General features: G+C 46.3%; 1 protein-coding gene across 1 annotated transcript in view; it reads right to left on the minus strand.

Moving 5' to 3' along the window:
* SLC7A1 (solute carrier family 7 member 1) overlaps positions 1–12,339 on the minus strand; it is a 75,154-nt gene that overhangs the window by 26,650 nt on the left and 36,165 nt on the right. Inside the window, exon 2 of the mRNA XM_058547945.1 lies at positions 11,958–12,056. The gene's annotated coding sequence lies outside the window, so the exon portion shown is untranslated. The remainder of the gene's footprint in view (positions 1–11,957; positions 12,057–12,339) is intronic.

Genomic DNA, 12,339 nt, shown 5'->3' on the forward strand with positions numbered 1-12,339 from the left:
TCAAAATAAAGGGGCCAGTTATTGAATTCTACCAATTTAGACACAGATATCGGTTTTCAAACATAATGTGAAAAGGAATTCTTTGTTGAGACTACAAACTGACTACACAGAGGCCGTTCATTTCTTTTACATAGGTTCACAGTGGCCCAGATTCTTCAGGAACAGTTCCTGGCCCATCTGGAGGGAAGTGCTCTGTGTACTAATGGAGGGAGAAGCACAGCAGGGACCCTGACTAGAGATTAACTTCCCATTATTTTTACCTTGGTTACTTCTTAAGTACTGCTTGCTATCTGGGGCAAACTCAATTCCTCTGGAAGACACTGGACAAAAATGCAGCCAACTGCCGCTGGGGCCCCGAGCTGATAATGCAGAGGACGCACATGTCTTGAATTAGGCGTTCGCTTCTACTTTCCAGGGTAGGAGAAAATGAGATACTATGTGTGTCCTAGTTTATTTTTAAGAAATATCTTTTCTGTCTCCTTGGAAGTAACGCAAAACTATGTTCTCAAGGCATCATCTGTCAGTGTCTTGTACACATTATTCCACCACTTACATTCACGCTCGGAGCCCGAAGCTGGTCATTCAACCAACAGTGAGACTAAACAAAACTCCTCTGCGCAAAACTAACCTAACCGTTCCAGTCCCAGCGACGTCAGGTTTATACAGACTTCCTGCTGTTCGGGTTTACACAGAAAGTTGCCAGGATGCTTTGAAAGCATGATCTGAAAATTAGGTTATCCTTTCTTGTGAGGAGGAATTTGTACAATGGTCGACACCTACACTTTCATTTGAGGTTTTGACAGAAATCTTGCAAAGTGAGTCTCAGATCTTACTCATTACTCATTTATTATTAAAGAACACTTATCTTAGGTGGTATCCTCCTGGAAAAGCAAAGAAATATGTCCCTTTCCCACAGAAATTCTAATGCCAAGTTTTATTCTACTAATCACTACATAACGATAAGAGTAACATGATCCAATGGGTCAGGATTTCTGAGATAAAGCTTTTCTATGCTGTTTTGAAGGTTTCTGATAAAGGTGGGCAGGTGTGAATGGTATGATTTTTTTTCACTCGCAAATTTAATGACAGTTCCATCACTGAAAAAGTCCAGCTTAATGGCTTGAAGGAAGGAGGGGAAGGGTCAGATGTAGGCTGTTGTATATACTAAGTTCATAAATGCCATCCTTTGGAGAAAATCTTAATATTGAAATTTTACTAAGTCAATACTTTCGCTTTTCCTTTAAGTTGTCTTTGGAACAGCCAGGCCCCAAATGACCTGCTTTCACCAGGCACCTGGTGGGAGCCATCCAGAGTAAAATCTATCTTTCCAACAGGAGATACACTGTGGTCTATATTTGCACCAGGCTAAAGAAAGTAGGTCTTTGCTCGGGTGCTGGCCTAATGGGATAGCACTAATAGGTGGGCATACATCATCAATTAAGTCACTTCAGCTTCCCGACAGCATGAACAGCTGGCCAACCACATAGCAGCCTGTGGGCGGCTGTCCCTGAGGCGCCTGGAGGCCTCTAGAGCTGTGCAACTTTAACAAGGAAGGGAGGAGAATGCTCATGACTGAGCCATCTCAACCAGATGGTAGAAGGGGTCCAAAAAAAGAGCATTCTAGAACACTGGCCACTGTGGGAGAGAAGGAGACTCAGGGCAAGGAAAAGAAACCTGTGTTGAAGGAAGTGCTCTCAAAGCTGGATCCACTTCCTCCCAGATGTTAGGAGGCCCAGGTGCAAGAACTTAAATTAAAAAAGAAATCAGAGTGTAGACGGGACTGGTAGACACTAAAGATGAAGACCCAAGAAGTAGGCATGGCACTGTGAAAGGAGGTAACAAAATGACAGAATTGAACCAAAAGTTTGTGAGAGGGGGGTTGGGGGGGGCTTCAAAAATGATGCAGCATACAAAACAATGGCCAAGGTTTGCAGTCGGCAACAGGACCTCACGGGCACATGTCCTCCCTGGGCAGCAGGAATCCACCCGCCCAGGGTGAAATGTGACTCCGGGATCTGGACTCTTTTAAAGCCTCCCAGGGTCTACATTTGTCTGATCCCAGGCATCAAGGAACACACCGAGGATATAACTAAATTCCACCCAAATTCACTGATCTCACACCTGCTATGATGCCCTGTGCTCGCCATAGCTAGGGTTTAGGGAAATGCACGAACCCAGAGACCCACTCCAGGAAGCAGTGTTGGGGTGGGAAGGGCGAACACACACAATTGCTCCAGGAGCTAGGCCGGCACAGTGATGGAGCTCCAAAGGAGGGATGTAGGACCAGAAGGTTAACAGTCTGTCTCAAAGGCCACTACTTTCATGGGAAAAAAGGTGGAATTTCACTGAGCGAGGACAGAGGCTAAAGCCCATTAGTCCACCTGGGCATGTCTTTGCTTCTAATTAGAAGCCTCAGTTACAAAGACACTTTATGCTTTTCTAAAATCCACAACCTACAGGCAATGTGGCTTCTCACTGGCACAGGCAGGCACAAGGGCCAACGTGATGGCTGAACCTCAAGGTGCCCACCGGTCCTCTAGGCCTTGCTGACCTTCACACCTCAGCCATTGCAGCAAGTCCCAGGAGCCCTGCCTCCCAGTGGCCTCCCTTCCACTGATTCCACAAGGGCTAACTGCAGATAGCCAGCCACCAGAGGTTCTGATCTGCCTTGACTTCCAACCTCAGAGGAAGAGGCTCCAGAGGAGGCCCTGGGGATGTGCCCAGCTGGGCAGCGCAGCTTCCAGGCTCAGGCGAGGAAGTCAGGTAGCTGGGGAGCAACTGCCCACAGAGGTTCCAAGCAGGGATGGCAAGGAGCAAGGCAAATGGAAGTGGAGACGCAGATTGTGAGCACAGCACTGGCCCAGGCACGGAGCAACTAAAGAGTAGGGAAGCCTGCGGGGCTCCACGGTGGCCGTGAGCAGCGCCGCCACCCCACAGGGCCACACCTGGCAGAGGCCCAAGTAAATAACCCATAGGGCCGAGAGCTGACAGTGCCGTACGAATTAGAGAACTGGAGCAAGATCTTTCCAGTGCGAATCTGTTGCCAAAATAGTATGTAGACAGTAAAGTGTTTTCAACAGTTTTAATGTCATGGGAAAACGTCAAGTGAACAAGTACGTAATACAATCCCAGTGAATACGCATGTGCAGAGTGTAAAATACCAAAACATTAATGGAGGTGATCTTTTGGATTCTGGGCTGTTTTCTTTTTTTCTATGTTTGCCACATTATGTATTATGAGATGTGTTACTTTTTAAAGCAGAAAACAATAGTCATAACTAATAACAACAACATTTTGGGGCACCAAGCCAAATGAAAGATCCTTTACATAAATTATTTTATTCAGTCTCCATACCATCTTATCTAGCAGGCAATACTTTGCGTTCTAGAAATAAGGACACCCAGCTGACAAGAACTCATAATTCTCAACCCTGGCTGCACATTAAAATCATGTGGGGAGATTTTTAAAACTAATGAAGCCCGGCTCACCACACATCAAGCAACTTCTGTGAAGTTCTCCCAGATAACTCGCCCACGGGCACGTAGCCAACGAAAGATGGAGTCGGGGCTCCAACCAGTCTTACTGTCTCCAAAGCCTTGCAGTGTCCTCTGAATTAGGGTCTCCAGGGTTTGGGGAGGTTGTATACGAAAGAAGGGGGCACAGATGGCACAGTTAACTGGCAGAGAGGAGTGAAGCCTCATCACAGGACTGAGTGTCCACACGTGTCCCACCTGAAGGGCTGCGAGCTAATCATCCTCTATGCCCCTAGCACACAGGAGGCGCCAAGTAGGATTTCCAGGACCGTAACATGACAGGACCCACAGCGGGCTCTCAGTAATTATCAGCTGACTTAAATTTAGGACACTAACAGGACAAGTCTTTCATCTTAGGGAATCATCACCATCACCATCACCAACTTATGAGAGTTTCTCTAGCAAAGGAGATTTTATTAGCTGAATAGTTAATGGTTTGATTCACCAAGGAGCACATTTCTGTTTCTCTAAACGAATGTAAAGTGAATGTAAAATGTAAAATGAATATAAATGTAAAAGATGCTAGTTGGGTTCAAATTTAACCTAAGCAACATAGTCCTGTCTATAAAGCCTTGAAATAGTTGCCACACACTTTTCCTCACAGAGAACTTCTGTCATGGGGTGTGCTCTATCCCCACCCCACCCCTACCTGAGGGTCTTCCCTGCTCCACTGTGGGACAGCTTGAGTATTTGTCATAACCCCTGCCCCGGGTTTTTGTAAGGCCCAAATTCATTATCTTAAGTCAGTGTTTGGGGTCAGTTTCCACATCTGAAAGATGGGATGGTACTACTGTCCAACCACTGCGCAGCGCTGGTGAGGATCAAACAGGATAATGTATTAGGGAACATGCTGAAAAGCAAAATTTGCTATTCTTCAAAGGCAAAGAACCATTATGATTGCCACACTAGTAGGCACTCTTCATCATTCTAATTTCTTTCTTTTAAATCTTAATTAGCAATCTGTTTGTCAGATGATCTGCCTCATAGAAGCAGAAAGCAGATGATCCCAATCAGCTCAGGGTCCCATGACCAGGGTTGTCATTAATTGAGGCTTCACCAAAGATACTGTTAATTCCGTCTACTTAACTATACTCACATCTTTTCAATACTGTTTACCCAAATCAAAGAATTACACACAAAACAAGAAGCCAGTCGAAGAACTATTAAATACATCTTTATAAGAACCAGATAAAATCTAAAAATGTTTCCTCCTGAAGCCAGCAGGATGTGATTAGGGAGTATTTATGTCTCTGGACGGTGTCCCCATCCCTAGGGGGGCCGTGCTTTATCAGGACAGACACCTGTGTGTAGAAGTGCCTTACGACAAAACCACGTCTTCTACCAGGAGCTCAGCGTGCCTCTGATGCACGCTGTTCATCAAACGTACTTTCACAGTCTGTATCTGTTCACAGGAACGTGAAGCTGAGTGATCTACAAACGCTGCAGGCAGGTCCCAGGGGAGACTTGCCACCGCCTCAAGTACAATGTCCATTCACTAGAACTGAACAGGCCCCAAGGAGGGGCAGCGTTCCTCGAGTAGGCTGCATGTGGACTGTGAGCACTTCATCTGGGCCTTGAAAACTTACAGAATTGGCTCTCAAATCTCAAATGGGAAAGAAACGTCTCAAATAAAGTTCCCCTAAGATTAGAATTCAGACTTACTACCAGAACATTACCTCTTTAATTCTCCAGGCCTCTAAGGTATGCCGAAAGGTAAATTAGAGTTCTCCCTAGCTCCTTCTAGAAATGTCCTATTGCAAAAAGCACAAGGAGCACTGGAATTTGGAACTAGAGCAAAGCAGAGGATTCCATGCAAAACGGATCTAACTTTCCCTGCACATCCACAGACCGATATTTTTCTGTTTATTCGTTTACTCACAACAAACCCAGGCAGTTCACTGGTTTACACATAAGCCTTGGAAATGCCTTCCCCCAGTCTTCCCACTGTCACAAGTGGCTTCGGGAAAAAACTTGGAATTTCTAGAAAATGCACTGGCTCAAAAGTAGACAAAGAAAAGAAGCTGTGAACAATCAGGGCCAGCTCCTGGAACTGACCTGCAGAACAGACTCCCGATGAGCTGGGGTCCACCAGAAACAATGAGCATCACATGACACCAGCTCCACGCCAGACAGATACACGAGTTCATCTAACCCTCACCAGAGCTCTCGTAAGAAGAAGAGTGGAGTTCAGGTGGCAGATTATATTGCCCTCAGTCACCTAACTTGTAAGTAGGGAAGCCAGGATTTATCCTGGGTCATCTAATTCCAGAAGTCCTATTCCACGCCAGGTGCCACACTGACTCAACTTTGACCAAGCTTATTCTCCCTGCTGCCTGACAATTCCTACTTTATTTGTCACCCTGTCTGAAATCCTACAAATAAAAGATTCACATGGGTTAAGTGACAACCCCTTCTTGAATGCCAATACCTCTGTACAAATTAAGTCACTTAGTTATTCACACGGTGGAGTGAATCAACGTGATCACCCACTTCCCTCTGCCCGCTGGCCAAGACCCACCGGCTTTGAGGCAATAGAAGCTTTGTTTGGGACTGGGAAAAGTAGGTAATGTGGGCTGCAGGGCCCAACCGGGGCTTTGGTTGCGTGTTCCAGAGAGCATACAGAAAGAAATGGTGTGCGGAGGAAAGAGCTGGCCAGGGCAGGTGGGTTAATAAACGTTAGGTTGGAGGTATCATGTCCCTGATAAACGTGAGGGGAAAAGTGTCAGAAAAGCATGCACAGTACCCCTTAAAAATAACAACATACGTAAATATAAGTACAGATAAAGAAGGGTCTGGAAGGGGCATAAGGTGGTGTCTCTACAGGAGATGATGGATGCTTTTCATTTTCTGCATTTTGACATTTTTTTCAGTAAGTATGGATTGCTTCTGAATGAAGGGAAAGGAAACCCTTCCCCCTTTATTTTTGTGAGGAAGATCGGCCCTGAGCTAACATCTGCCAATCCTCCTCTTTTTGCTGAGGAAGACTGGCCTTGGGCTAACATCCATGCCCATCTTCCTCCACTTTATATGGGATGCCACCACACCATGGCTTGACAAGCGGTGCATCGGTGTGCACCCGGGATCCGAACTGGTGAACCCCGGGCCACCACAGCAGAGCGCGCGCACCTAACCGCTTGCGCCACCGGGCCGGCCCCAGGAAACCTCTTTTAATGAAACCAACAAACAAACGATTGGAGGAAAAGGAAGGCATGAGGGTCCAAAGACAAGTTAAGCCCACATCCAGAGTCTACGAGGAGACGTGGACGACACAGCACGCGAGGTTTTATTATGCTTTCTCTCCAAGTTTGTGCACATTCGGAAATTTCCAAAAAGTAAATGTGGAAAGAAGAGAATTCATCTAGGGCTGACCCAAAACACGAAGAACCTCTTTCCACGACCTACACCCCCAAGGCCAGGATAGCCCTGCACTGCTATAAGCCATGGCTGTGTATTAGTTCAACAGTCTTTTATGTAGGATTAGGGTGAACCATCCAAAATTGTCAATTTTACCTAGCTTTTTACCTAGAAAAATGGCCAAGGGTAAAGGACTTGTAACAGGCAGACGCACTCTCACCTCTCACTGGTCATGTCCCTAGACATTCCTCTGAGCCTGAGTCTGTATTATTTGGGGAATTAGACTGAAATCAGAAAAGGCAGTGTGAGTTCCAAAGAACAGACTTAAGAAAACAAGAGTGGTTCAAAGGTCATTCAAAACCTGTTAGCTACTGAGAGAGAGACTTGCAGGCACACGTGTTTTTCTGCTACACACTGAGGGACACAAGTGAACTCTGTGGTTCACCTCTCACCTCTCAGCAGGTTACACTCTAACCAGGGAAATAAAGCACAGGCCCCCTGAGCTGCAGGTGACGCACGTCAGATAGTAAACAGGTGGGGCCAGAGGGCGGGTGTGTGGAGCAGCAGGCAGGGCAGGTGGCACGCGTAGGAGTCTAGAATGGCCAGGTGAGGGACTTACATAAGCAAAGGAAGGACACCAACAAAATAATATCGGGAGGAGTAATCTGGTCTTGTTGTGAAGGACAGACTGGAGGGTGGACTGGCACCAGGACTGCCAACTGCTCGTGACTCAGCCTTCTTTTTTTGGGGGTAGCAAATCAATACGTTCACCTTTGTGCACGATCTTTTAACCCAACTAATAAAGCAACTTTGCACACAAATGCCGTAACTTGTCATATTTACCTGCTCTTTGTTCCCTGTCCCTGTTTTTTCCTCAAAAAGCCCTGAGACACACATAACATACACAATCGCAGTTACTATGGGAATTATCTATGTGGTACAAGCCACGCACGAAAAATCCCTGAGCAGGAAATGCCACATTTTATGGTAGGTCTTGCTGTCCTATTTGCAACCATACTACACTGGTGGCCAAAATTTCAGACACTCACCCCTAAAGAAAAGCATTTAAAATCTGAAAGAAACGTCACAGCCTCCTGGCGTGGTTCACCACCTGACCTGTCTCCAGTCCAACAACTACTGTTGTACTTTTCCACCATGAGGTTTTCTTTACACGTAACACACTTAGAGGAAACATCCTAGCAGGGGTAACAGAACATTCTCTACTATAGAGGAGAATGTGATTTGATTTGACTGAAATAATTTTGAGGCATCGGAAGCAAATGGTCAATTACGAGAGGGCCTGCAAATACCAGAATGCTTGACTGAACAAAGACCAGGAGAGGACTGCCCTGGGCATCAGGCTGAAGTCAGAGATGGACAAAGCAGCCCAGAATGTTGGACACATGTAGTTACTTCCATGAGACAAGGGAGCTGGACGGCAGTGCCAGCGTGAAGGAGCTCTTTCGGCACATCATATGGACCACGTTTGCATCATACATCACAGGCAGTGCCACCTGCTTTGCCGTAATGGAAGGCAATGGTGCAAACCACAGCTACACGCACTCCAGAGTGCTACCCAAACTTGACCCCAGAGCCTCTCAATATGCCAACGTTCAATTATCCAGACTGCAGTTAATTGAAATTCTCCCTCCTTTGGTTACTGCTTTATGACAATCAGACACCATATCTTCAGAGAATGAGGAGACACAGCACAGACTACTGCTATTGTTTTTAAGGAACTCTTAAGGGCTGAAAATATACAATGCCATTTATGCCCCAAATAATACTCTCTCCATTGCCCCACTGCCACAGAAAAACCTACTGTGAGGACATCTTTCCTCTAGAAGTTCAGTGATGGTCAGTCAGGTGAGACTCAGGATCACATTTTCCTATATGAACAATGCAACAAAACCGCAATCGGGTTATAAGGCAGCTCACAAAAAGCAATTTTACCCAAAACTCTCCTAAAGCAGAACTGAGCACTCTGGAGCTGTCCACCGCCCAGCAGCATCAGTGAGGGCACGAGGACATCCATGTTACTTAGGAGGATAAATGGACCATGTAAGTCTACAGGGTAAGCCTTTAATAGATTTAAAATCATGGATCATTATGGAAAAAAGAAAGGAACAAAATAATTTTTCAAAAAAATGGATAGCAGACAGGAACCACTTTTCAATCCCTCCTCTCAGGGAGCAAGGCAAGATGATCTGTGATGGACAACCTCTACAGTGGCCCCATGATCCCCCACCTCCTGGTGCCCCTTGAGTGTGGATAGGAACTGGGACTTGTTTCTAATCAACAGAATATGGCAAAGGTGATGGATGTCACACCCGGGAGTACATTATGTTATATAAGGCTCCATCTTGTGAGCAGACTCTCCTTGCCGGCTTGATGAAGTAAGTGGCCATGTTGGGAAAACCCACATGGCAATGAATGTGGCCTCCAGGCCAGCCAGCAAGAGGCCGGATCCCTAAATCCTACAACCAGGAGGAAATGGATTCCAAGCCCACAACCCGAGGGAGCTTGGAAGTGGATTCTACCCCAGTTGAGCCGCCAGATGAGAACCAAGCCCCGGTCAACACCATGACTGCAGCCTTGTGAGCACTGCACCCAGCTAAGCATGCAGACTGCTGACCACAGAAACTGAGAAAACAGAGGTGTGTTATTTTAAGCTGCTAAGTCTGTGGTGGTTTGTTACACAGCCACTAATCCATAGTCCAAACAGTCATGAGATAATACGCGAATCTGCATCATTCTCTCTTTAAACATTCAAGGAGCTAAAAACCAGAGCCCCCACATTTATTTAATTTTCTCTGTGTCAATGGTGGAGTTAACCTTTACTTCACCTGAAACTATTTTTTCTTCATTAAGGCTGATGATTTGGAAGTAATTTCCTCCTTCTGGAAGAACGGCATACATTAAATGGCTATTATTTCATTTTTTATAAGTTGTGTGTCTATCCTATGCCACTCTTCTAGGAGTTACAGGATCTACACTGTCTCTGCTCTCAAGAGTCCTCACAGTCTGGAAAGGAAGACTGAAGCAACCATCCATCCATTCAACAGGTATTTACTTCACCCCTACTATACACCTCCCCACTTCCAGGTGCTGAGGAAACAGCAGGGAATGACACCAAGCTCCCTGCCCTCTTAGTGGAGAAGACAGAATATGATAAACCAAAGAACACAAACAAGTGTGGCAGAGACCAAAATGCCTCCAGGAGATGTGCCATCTCTGTCACCATTTGGCACCTGGTCTCTATCTCTTCATCCAAGAAAGAGTGAGGTCCCAGTGGTGTCCGGTGGGTGGTCAATTCCCCTGATTTGGACATGGTTCAGGACATGTGCTCGAGGACCTAAGAAGCATGGAGGGCTTCCCCACACGTTCTGTCACAGCAATGCCGGCCCAAGAAACGGAACAGTCTGATTCAGCCTCTTCTCTCAGACGTGAACACTCACCCTCCACGAGCCCCCGCATTAGTAACAGACGAAGAGGTTCTGAGACAGGGTGTTAAGACAGCAGAGACACATCCGACCATCGCAGCAAGAGGAGGAAGAACGCACAATGAGCTCACTCTAATTCAAGCACTTTTAGCAAATAAGTGCCGAATGGAGCAAAGAAAGGATATTCAAGGCTTACAGTGGCTTCTGGCACCACATGGGATATCCTCCCACTTCCTTGCTGGCAAGAATCTAATTTTATTGACTGTCTTTGGGAAAGTGCACCTGGTGACTCTGCATCTTTGATTCTGACATTTATAAGGCTGCAACAGTCTCATAAACAAGGTACTTACTTATAGCTGTAAACCTCCCCAGGAACCAGGAGCTCTGGGGAGCCCCTCCTTCCTCCTTCAGATTGCAAGGCAGCCTGCTCAAAGATGCTTACACATGGCAAAGGTTACTGGCTATCTCCTCCACAAAGTCCTTCTGATGAAGGACTCGGCATGGGCTGCTGATCCTGATTATGCGTGCACTCTTAATATAGCTCTATACTCGGAATTAAGAATATGAATGGCCCAAAGGACTGCAAGAAATGTGAGAGGCATGGAGGAAAGTCAGGTGAGGTTCTTCTACGAACATACACACACACACACTTGAAAAAACTCTGTGATGAATAAAATAGTGACAAACACGGTGAAGTCTCCACACTCAGTGAACCTATTTTTTAAGTGAAAAAGAACTGGAGTGATAGCTTTCAAGTATATGAATAATAGAACTCTTTTTTCCCCAACTACACCCTACACCAGACTCAAATATAAGAATCAGACAAAACTGAAGCGACTCATATTTAAAGGGGTGGGGGGTGGGAGGGGGACACCAAGTTCCGCTGGCTAGCCTTGACATTCCTCTGTCCTGCCCATCTGGCTCCTGTGCCCCCTCAGGACTCTGGGGCCACAGGACCAGCCTGAAATACACTGACCTACAGCAGATTGCTACAGGATCTAAACCTAACAGCAAGCTTCAGGAGAATTCTTAAGTAAAAGAGTGAAAAGTAGAAGAGTGAGAAGAACAGGAGCAAGACAAAAAGTTTGGAGCAGGAAAGAAATCGAAGCCAGCCCCTGACCCTGAGAAATGCAAAGGCGCCAAGAATCAAAGGCAGAAATGCAGCTCAGTGCATCACTCCCCTGCAGACACACCATCACAGATGAGCCAGAAGCCGCTGTACAGAGCACAGGTCTCTCCAGGTGCTGCAGCCCACACGGCATCCGGGCGTCTGCCCCAGGAGTGAGGGAGAAGGCATCAGGCAGACCCTTTCTCCACAGCGTGGCCTGCTTTGTGTGGAAGGCTTTGCCATCTGCAGGATGTTAAGAGTTCTGTTTGAAGGAAATGTAGGAATTTAATAAACCCACTGAAGTGAAAAGGCAAACCTGTTTTCTGACGGGTCGATGGGGACTGAAGAGCTGGAGTCTGAAAAAGCTCAACAGTTATAAATTCCAAAAAGATGACAACTTAGGGTTTTAGTTGTCAGGTAACTTAAAAAGTCAACAACTTACTAAAGATCTAAATGAAAAACATAATCTAGCACAAAAGAGAAGATCATGCTGCTCTGGAGCTGATAGGCAGATTGTACCTGAAATATGATGTGAGGATTCGTCACTTTGTCACCAAAGATCACTTGGGTCTTGGAGCAGAGACGTCTCAGGAGAGATGAGGTGGGGGCTTCAAGCTCCTGAAAGGCAAGGAAGAGATGTTAGAATCCATCTGTTTTGGCCCCAGAACCTCCAAGTCTGTGGCTGTTAGAGGAAGTAACGATTCCGCTCAGCTTAGCATCAGGAAGGACATCTCACCAGTAACACCAACTGAGGATGAGATGAACGGCAGGGGAGGCGAGGATTCCACCGTGGGGACCGAGCAGGAATGGGCAAAGCACCACGTGGCAGGGGAGAAGATGGGAAACCAGGCTAGATGGCCTCCAAACCAGAGGTTCTACCCCATCACCCCTACAAATGGAA

The sequence above is a fragment of the Diceros bicornis genome, chromosome 9, assembly GCF_020826845.1.
Source record: "Diceros bicornis minor isolate mBicDic1 chromosome 9, mDicBic1.mat.cur, whole genome shotgun sequence".
In the NCBI taxonomy this organism is placed as follows: Eukaryota; Metazoa; Chordata; class Mammalia; order Perissodactyla; family Rhinocerotidae; genus Diceros; species Diceros bicornis.